This window comes from Arachis ipaensis, chromosome B10 (assembly GCF_059453495.1).
Source record: "Arachis ipaensis isolate K30076 ecotype BB chromosome B10, ASM5945349v1, whole genome shotgun sequence".
In the NCBI taxonomy this organism is placed as follows: Eukaryota; Viridiplantae; Streptophyta; class Magnoliopsida; order Fabales; family Fabaceae; genus Arachis; species Arachis ipaensis.
The window spans coordinates 38,403,132-38,412,562 of NC_142435.1; the positions used below are offsets into that span (position 1 = coordinate 38,403,132).

The following is a 9,431-nucleotide window of genomic DNA, read 5'->3' on the forward strand; positions in this document are numbered from 1 at the left end:
AGAATCTTCGTGGTATAAGCTAGATTGATGGTGGCATTCATGAGAGTTCGGAAAGTCTAAACCTTGTCTGTGGTATTCCGAGTAGGACTCTGGGATTGAATGACTGTGATGAACTTTAAACTCGCGAGTGCTGGGCGTAGTGACAGACACAAAAGTAGGGTGAATCCTATTCCAGTATGATCGAGAACCTCAGATGATTAGCCGTGCTGTGACAGAGCATTTGGACCATTTTCACAAGAGGATGGGATGCAGCCATTGACAACGGTGATGTCTCCAGACGATTAGCCATGCAGTGACAGCGCATCGGACCATTTTCCAGAGAGGATCAAAAGTAGCCATTGCCAATGGTGATGTCCTTATATAAAGCCAGCCATAGAAAGGAGTAAGACTGATTGGATGAAGACGGCAGGAAAGCAGAGGTTTAGAGGAACGAAAGCATCTCTATGAGTTTATCTGAAATTCTCACCAATGATTTACATAAGTATTTCTATCCTTATTTTATTATTTATATTCGAAAACTCCATAACTATTTTATATCCGCCTGACTGAGATTTACAAGATGACCATAGCTTGCTTCATACCAACAATCTCCGTGGGATCGACCCTTACTCACGTAAGGTTTATTACTTGGACGACCCAGTGCACTTGCTGGTTAGTTGTGCGAAGTTGTGATAAAAAGTTGAGATTACAATTGAGCGTACCATGTTGATGGCGCCATTGATGATCACAATTTCGTGCACCAGAAATCAAGAGGAGTCAAAGGGGGATGGGGAAGCACATAGGAGAGTTTTCATCATGCTTTAGTTAGTTTCTAGAGAGAGAAGCTCTCTCTTCTCTCTAGAATTAGGTTAGATGTAGATTAGGATTTCTTAGATCTAGGTTTAATTCATGCTTTGATTTACTTTTCATTTTTAATTTCTTTTTCCTTTACCTTTGCTTTTTTAGATTCGTATTCTACTCTTGTATTTGTTTACTTTATTGTTGATGCACTCTTATTCCTCCTATTTTCCTTTAATGCAATTTAGGTTTGATTTCTTTTATTGTTTAATTGCTTTGTTATTGTTAATTCCTTGCAATTAGTAGTTATAGATTTATATTCCTTGCAGTATTATTTTGCCTTCCTCTTATGCCTTCCAAGTATTTGATTAAATGCTTGGAAGGATGTTAGAGTAGATTTTTGTGTTCTTAGCTTGGGTTGGTAACTTAGGTGAAATTGAGTTGCTAATGTCCAAGAGTTGATAATTGGTGTCCATTGACTCTAGCTTCCACTGAGTTAATTAGTGAGGTGGCTAGGACTTATGGATTAGGATTGATGTAGCTCATTTGACTTTTCTTCACTTGTTAGAGGATGACTTAATGGGATTGATTCTTGCAATTATCATGTTGTGGTTAGTAACAAGGATAAAGATCCTTAACCATCAACCCTTGCCAAGACCTTTTCATTATTTGAGTTCCTTTGCTTTCTTGTCATTTATGTTTCTTGCCCCTTATTACAAAAACCCCAAAACATTCCTTTATAGCCAATAATAAAGCACTTCATTGTAATTACTAGGGAGAACGACCCGGGATTAATACTCTCGGTTATTTTATTAGGGTTGAACTAGTGACAACCATATCAAATTTGATGTGAGGATTCATTGTTGGTTTAGAATTATACTTGCAACGAGAATTTATTGTGAAATTCTAGACCGACAAAATTTCTCACATCAGGGCCAACCTTTTGAAGAGGTCGGTCCTTCCATCCTTGTCCGACCCGAACTTTATAGCTCAGCCCATGGTGTGAATAGCCAAGAATGCTCCACTCTTGGGGCGTTGAACGACCAGTGAGGGCTTCCTCACTAGCATTTTTAACTTTGACACTCCATCGAGAGTGCTCTATTTTTACTGCTGTGAATTCTGTCTCTTGACTGATGCACATAATCATGACTCTAACAACTGAAAGAAAAATGAAAAATGTAGTTGAGTAAAGTTGGGTTGCCTCCCAATAAGCGCTCTTTTAAAGTCACTAGCTTGACCTTTAGCTCCTTATGGAGGAGAGTATGGGCTTAGATTTTCGCCCCTAATAGTGAATTTTCTTCCTGTCCTCTCATGAATGAGCTCTACATGCTCTAGAGAAAGGACACAACTCACTGTATGTTGTAGGACTAGATTCTTAGTGAAGACAACTCTCATGCCAGGTGAGAGGCCTTCAGTTGGGACTTTCTTGTCCTTCCAGCTTTTAGGTACTTTCTTCGTAGTACCTTTGTGCTTAGAGCTTGTTGAAGGTTGCCCAACACCAAACTTAGAATTGATATCTGGGGGCTCTGTAAAGCTCTGCATAGAAAGAGAGGGATGGCACACTAGGTGTTGTACAGTTGTCTCTTTCTTATTAGAGGGAAAATTAGGATTGGACATCTTGAATAAGATGTAGTTCTCTCCTAATTGGAAAATCATTTCTCCCTTAGCTACATTAATCAAGGCTTTTGCATTAGCTAAGAAGGGTCTTCCAAGGATGACACAATCATCCTCATCCTCTCTAATGTCCAAGACAATGAAGTTTGCAGGGACGTAGTGGTTTTCAACCATAACCAAGACATGCTCTACTAAGTCATATGGCTTCTTCATGATCTTGTCTACCATCTCTAATGAGATGTGTGCAGGTTGTACTTCAAGGATGCCTAGCTTCTCCATTACTGAGAGTGGCATGAGGTTAATACTTGACCCTAGGTAACACAGAGTCTTTTCAAAGGTCATAGTGCCTATGGTGCAAGGAATTAGAAAGCGTTCAGGATCTGGAAGCTTCTGAGGTAGCTCTTGTTGAACCAAAGCATGGAGTTCTTTAGTGAGCAGTGGAGGTTCTTCCTCCTGAGGATTTGTACCAAATAGCTTGACATTCAACTTTATTAGAGCTCCTAGGTATCGAGCAACTTGCTCTTCCCTAGTCTCTACATCCTCACTTGAGGATGAGTAGTCATCAAAACTCATGCACCGCAGAAGTGCATTCAAAGGAACCTCAATAGTCTTTATGGTTTCTTTTGGTTCTGGGCTAGAGGGTTCTTGAGTAGGCTTTAAGCACTCAAAGGGTGTGTTTTCATTGGCGTTCAACGCCAGCTCTGTCAGCTTATTGGGCGTTGAATGCCCTTGCTATCCACCCTGACTGGCGTTAAACACCAGTCCCTCTAGTATTCTGGGCATTGAATGCCCAGTAGGGATGTCCTTGCTAGCGTTCAACGCCAGCTTTCCTGGGCTAGTGGGCGTTGAATGCCCAGTAAGGGGTTCCTCACTGGCGTTCAACGCCAGAATGGCTGCCTGGTTAGGCGTTGAATGCCCAATATGGGGTTCCTCACTGGCGTTCAGCGCCAGAAAGCATTTTTGTTTGGGCGTTGAGTGTTCCCTAGCTGGCGTTCAACGCCAACTTTTCTGCCAGGATGGGCGTTAAATGCCCAGTGAGGACTTCCTCGTTAGGGTTTAACGCCAGGCTTGCTGCCATTGTGGGTGTTGAACACCAAGTGAAGGCTTTTTCACTGGCATTCAACGCCTTCTCAATCTCCTCTATTTCGGCCTCAACCTCCATGGTTATGGCCTTGCATTCTTCTCTTGGATTCACCTCAATGTTACTGTGAAGAGTGTCAAGAGGAGTCTCAGGGATCCTCTTGCTCAGTTGACCAACCAGTACCTTCAAATTTCTAATGGAGGACCTTGTTTCATTAATGAAACTGTGGGTGGTCTTAGTGAGGCTAGAGTCTAGAATGGCTAAGTTAGAAAGGTTCTGCTTAGGGTCTCCATATTCCCTTGAGAAGATGGGAATGGTGGTCTGTTATGGAACCTATTTTGGCTCCTACCACCTTGGTTGTTATTGAAACCTTGCTGAGGTTTCTATTGATCCTTCCATCAAAGGTTAGGATGGTTCCTCCATGAAGGATTGTAAGTGTTTCCATAGAGCTCTCCCATGTAATTCACCTCCTCCATGGTAGGCTGATCAGGATCATAAGCTTCTTCTTCGAGAGAAACTTTATGATTACTCCTAGCTGCAGTTTGCATCCCAGTCAGATGTTGAGAGATCATGTTGACCTATTGGGTCAGGATCTTATTCTGAGCCAGGATGGCATTCAGAGTCTCAACTTCATGAACTCCTTTCTTCTGAGAGATTCCATGGTTTACATGGTTTCTTTTAGAAGTGTACATGAACTGGTTGTTAGCAACCATTTCAATGAGTTCTCTTGCTTCTGCAGGTATTTTTTTCAAGTGGAGTGATCTACCTGCAGAGCTATCCAATGAGATTTTGGATATTTCAGACAAGCCATCATAGAACACGCCTATGATGGACCACTTTGAGAGCAGGTATGGAGGACATCTCCAAATCAGCTGCTTGTATCTCTCCCAAGCTTCATAGAGGGATTCACCTTCTATTTGTCTAAAAGGTTGAATTTCAACTCTAATCTTGCTCATCCTTTGAGGAGAAAAGAACATAGCCAGAAAAGCATTAACCAGCTTTTCCCAAAAGTCAAGACTCTCTCTAGGTTGGGCATCCAACTAGAACTTAGGTCTGTCTCTTAAAGCAAAGGGAAAGAGCACCATCTTGTAGACTACAGGATTAACTCCATTAGTCTTTACAGTATCACAAATATGTAAGAGTTTAGCTAAGAACTGATGTGGATCTTCCATTGGAAGTCCATGGAATTTGTAGTTCTGGTGCAGAAGAGAGATTAACTGAGGCTTAAGCTCAAAATTGTTAGCTCTAATGGCAGGTACAACAATGCTTCTGCCATAAAAGTCAGAGGCAGGCATGGTGAAGTCATCAAGGACCTTTCTTGGCTCCTCTTGAGGTTCGGCCATGTCTCCTTGTTCTTGTTCAAAACTTTCTGAAAGGTCTCTTCCGGAGTGTTGTGCTTTAGCTTATTGTAAACGCCTCCTCAGAGTCTTCTCAGGTTCAGGATCAGGAGTCAGGAGGAGTTCTTTATCCATGTTCCTGGTTATAAACAAGAAGACAAGAAAAAGAAAGAAAAGAAAGAGACCTCCAATAGACAAGAAGCTCCTCCTTAAAGTGAGATGTGAAAGAAGAAGAAGAAAGAAAAGAAATAAAAGAAGAAAGCTTTTTGTGCCACTTGGATCAAAGAGCTTCCAGTTAGATGTGAAGAAGAAAGAAAAGAAGGTAAAGAAGTGAAGATGGAAGAAGAGAGAGAAGTAGAATTCGAATGATTAGATGTGAAGGGAGAAGAAGTAAATAAGAATTAAAAAGTTTTTGTTTTTATTTTATTTATTTAATTAATTTTCGAAAATTAGTTAATTAATTTAAAAAGAATTTAAAATTTAAATGTTAAATTTTTGAAAATAGAAGAGAGAGGAGAGGAAAAGGTTTTCGAAAATTAAGAGAGATGAGAGTTAGTTAGGTAGTTTTGAAAAAGAAGAGAGAGAGAAGAAGATATTATTTTCGAAAATTAAGGATAGAAGAGTTAGTTAAGTGGTTTTGAAAAAGAAGAGAGAGAAGATAGGATATTAATTAAGAAAAGATTTTTAATTTAAAATAAAATAGAAGATAAGATAAGAAAGGTTTTGAAATCAAAATTTGAAATTAGAAAAAGATAGGATTTTGAAATTTGATTTTGAAAAAGATATGATTTTTATTTTTGAAAAAATTTTGATTTTTGAAAACTTGACAACTAAGATATGATAAGATAAAAATTTAAAATTGAAATCTGAATTTTTATTTAATATTTTCGAAAATATTGTTAAAATTAAGTTAGAAAAGATATTTTTTTTTTATTTTTTGAATTTATTGATGAAAGAGAAAAACAAGTAAAAGACTCAAGACTTAAAATTTTTAGATCTAGCACCCCTTTATTTTCGAAAATTTGGAGGGAAACACAAGGGGACACCAAACTTAAAAATTTTAAGATCAAAACATAAACAAGACTCAAGAACACTTTGAAGACTCACAAGAGCACAAAGAACAAAATTTAAAGACTCAAAGAACACAAGAACATAACAAGAACACCAAACTTAAAATTTTTAGAAAACCAAAAAAGAACTTTCGAAAATTTGAAGAAAATTAACAAAAAAACACCAAATTAAAAACTTGACACAAGATTTAAACAAAGAAAAATCATTTTTGAAAAGTTTTTGAAAGGAAGATACCAAAAGATTGAAAATTGCTGTAATTAATAAATACTGAAACTCAAAGAAGCGAAAAGTTACCAACAACATAAGCACAACGCTCTAACCAATTGAACACAAAAATAAAAAATATTTTTAAAGAGCTTTCTTAAAATTTTTGAAAAAATTGAGAAGAAGAAAACAAAAAGACTTAATAAGAACACAAATTGAACAATGAAAAGAAAAATATTTTTGAAAATATTTTTTAAAATTTTTTTTTGAAAAATTTTGAAGAAGAAAACAAAAATTAAAAGACTCAAATAAAAATAAAATTTACCTGCTCTAGGGAGCAAGACAATCCGTCAGTTTGTCCAAACTCAACAATCCCCGGCAACGGCGCCAAAAATTTGGTGCATGTACGCAAACACCACACTTCTGTACAGGCAGTATGAACAAGTGCACTGGGTCGTCCAAGTAATACCTGAGCGAGTCAGAGTTGATCCCACGAGGATTGTGGTTTGAAGCAAGCTATGGTTATCTTGCAGGTCTTAGTCAGGCGAAATCAGAAGATTGTTATGTAAACTTTGAATGATTATATGTCATATATAGAGTTGTAAGAGTAATGTGTGAAAGGGGTAAAACCAATTGGATTAAATGATAGGAATAGAGTTGAGTGTTGGAGTTGCTTTGCCTTTCTGAATTAACTCTGGTACTATTGCTCTCTTTTCTTATGAGTGATTTCTTCAATGGCAGGCTGTATGTGATTGACACTGGTTTGAGCAGCTGCCAATACTCCTCCGGATCTGAACCCCAGGTTTAGTGTGGATCCATCTCTACTTGAGGGTGAAGCGCGTACAGTCTATTCTCCTTTATGATCCTACTCAAAATGCTATAGACAAGGTCGGATCTTCCAGATCAGAGAATGTTGCATCTTTGGGTTCTAGACTCTACCACAGAGACCCTAATCTCCCCGAAAATTGGCTAAACTGATGTCTCAAGAAGTCCCCAACGAAGTCGTGGATTAGCCGTCTGAGAGATGTATATTCAAGCTGTTGGTCGTCCTTGTCCGGTGAAAGACGTATTCTGACCCAAGTAGACGCGGGTGTTTGTCAGGCACGTTCGTCTTAACATGACGAACAGAGCTAATTGGTTAGATCATCCTATTCGCCACGATGAAGAACGAATATACATTTTAGAATTAATCAAACACGGATCGAAGAGAAACAGTAGTACTTTTATTACTTCATAGGACTCAGCAGGGCTCCTCCCCTCAAACTAGGAGGTTTAGAAACTCATACTGAAAGGAAAATACAATGTAAAACAAAAATAGGCTGAATAGTATGCGTCCTTCCCTAAGAGGTCTGTAAAATACACTTTAAATACTAAACAGATGACTAGTAAGGGTAAGATAGTCTATTTAGTGCTAAAATTCACTTCTGGAGCCGACTTGGTGAGTGTTTGGGCTGAGCTTTGATGAGATCCACGTGCTATGAGGCTCCTTGGCATGGAACGCCAGCTGGAGAGTCCTCTCTGGGCGTTTGTACATTGGTCTCTGCTCTTTGGGCGCTGGACGCCTGGAAGGGGACATGAAGCTGGCGTTGGACGCCAGTTTTAGGCCTTCTAATCTGAAGCCAAGTATGGACTATTATATATTCCTGGAAAGCTCTAAAAGTCATCTTTCCATAGCCGTCGAGAGCACTCTATTTGGACTTCTGTAGCTCCAGAAAAGCTCTTCTGGATGCAGGCAGGTCAAATCCGGACAGCATCTGCAGTGCTTTCTCAGTCTCTGAATCAGACTTCTGCTTCAGCTCCTCAATTTCAGCCAGAAAATACCTGAAATTGTCCAAAAGCATAAAAACTCATAGTAGAATCTAAAAATATGAATTTAACACTAAAACCTATAAAAACTTAACAAAAACTAAATAAAAACTAAATAAAAACTATATGAAAATGATGTCAAAAAGCGTATAAAATATCTGCTCATCAAGCAACTGATCAACCAATCTATTCATTGCAATCGGGAGGGTTTCCATGGGTCTCGTGTCAAAGCACCCACACGGAAGAACACGATTGCAGCTGTGTGGTGCAGAGTAAGAATATATGCATAGTTTGACAAGGAAAAGCAAGATTGGGTCATGTTGAAGGTTGAACTAAATCACTTGCACCCGTGTTCCACTAGAAAGGCGGTGCACTACCACGAGAACAGGGAGTTGACAATACATGCGAAGTGCATCATTGAGGTTAATGATGAGGCGGGCATTCGACCCAACAAGACCTTTCTAGCATTGGCTAATGAGGTTGGTGGACCTTCGAACCTGAGCTTCTGGTACGGAATTTAAAGTACACAAACTAACCGACAAGTGCACCGGGTCGTAGCAAGTAGTACCTCAAGTGAATAAGGGTCGATCCCACGAGAATTGATGTGCTAAGCAACAATGGTTAAGTGATTTACTTAGTTAGACAAGTAGAAAAGAGTGTTTGGGTTTCAATTGCATTGAACAATAAATTCAGAATATCAGAAAAGCAAGCAGTAAACAAGTTGTGAAATCTATATGGAGAAACAGTTAAGCCTTCAGAGATATCTATCTTCCGGATTGACTTTTCTTACTAACTATTTTAATCATGAAAGATTCAATTCATGGCAAATTATATGTGACTAACCCTAATTCCTTAGACCTTTTTAGTCTCTTCTAAAATTCAACAACCGCCAATTCCTTGGTCACTTAATTCCAATTAGAGGGTGAAGTTCAATTCTAGTTTATATGCGACAGAAATCCTAATTACCCAAATATAAGAGGATTATATGTCACATATCCCATTAAGTCCAGATAATTAGTAATTTAGGAGAATATGTTTTCAAGCTATTGTTCAAGTAAAGAGCCTCTCCAAGTTATACAAGAACTCAATTAGAACCAAGGTCATACTTTCGTTCCACCCAGATTCATAAGATAAAGAACGAAAATAATTCTTGAAATATAAATCAGTACATGAATTAAAATAGAAAAATAATAGTATCAATCCATACAATAGACAGAGCTCCTAACCTTAACAGTGGAGGTTTAGCTGCTCATGGTTCAGAGAGAAAATTAGGATTCTGTAAAACTGTCAATTGCGAAATGAGGTAGAAGAGAAGAGATGAGCCCGAAGGGCTGATTCTTTTCCCTTTTATATTTAATCTTAATAAATGTAAAATATATTTTCTAAAACTAAATAATATCTTTTCCTAATTATAAAACTAATAAAAGTTTAAACCAAAATTAATTTAATTGATTCACGTATGCCTGTAGATGAATTGGGAACCACTTGACTCATTAAGGTTGACGCCGAACTTGAAGAACTTCAAGTTCGGCGTGGAGGAG

General features: G+C 38.3%; 1 non-coding gene across 1 annotated transcript; it reads left to right on the forward strand.

The window, feature by feature from the left end:
- The first annotated feature begins 4,317 nt into the window (after window positions 1–4,317).
- Window positions 4,318–4,422, forward strand: LOC148579742 (small nucleolar RNA R71). Its single transcript, XR_015896392.1, has one exon. It is a non-coding gene; the product is annotated as a small nucleolar RNA R71 (small nucleolar RNA).
- The last annotated feature ends 5,009 nt before the right edge of the window (window positions 4,423–9,431 follow it).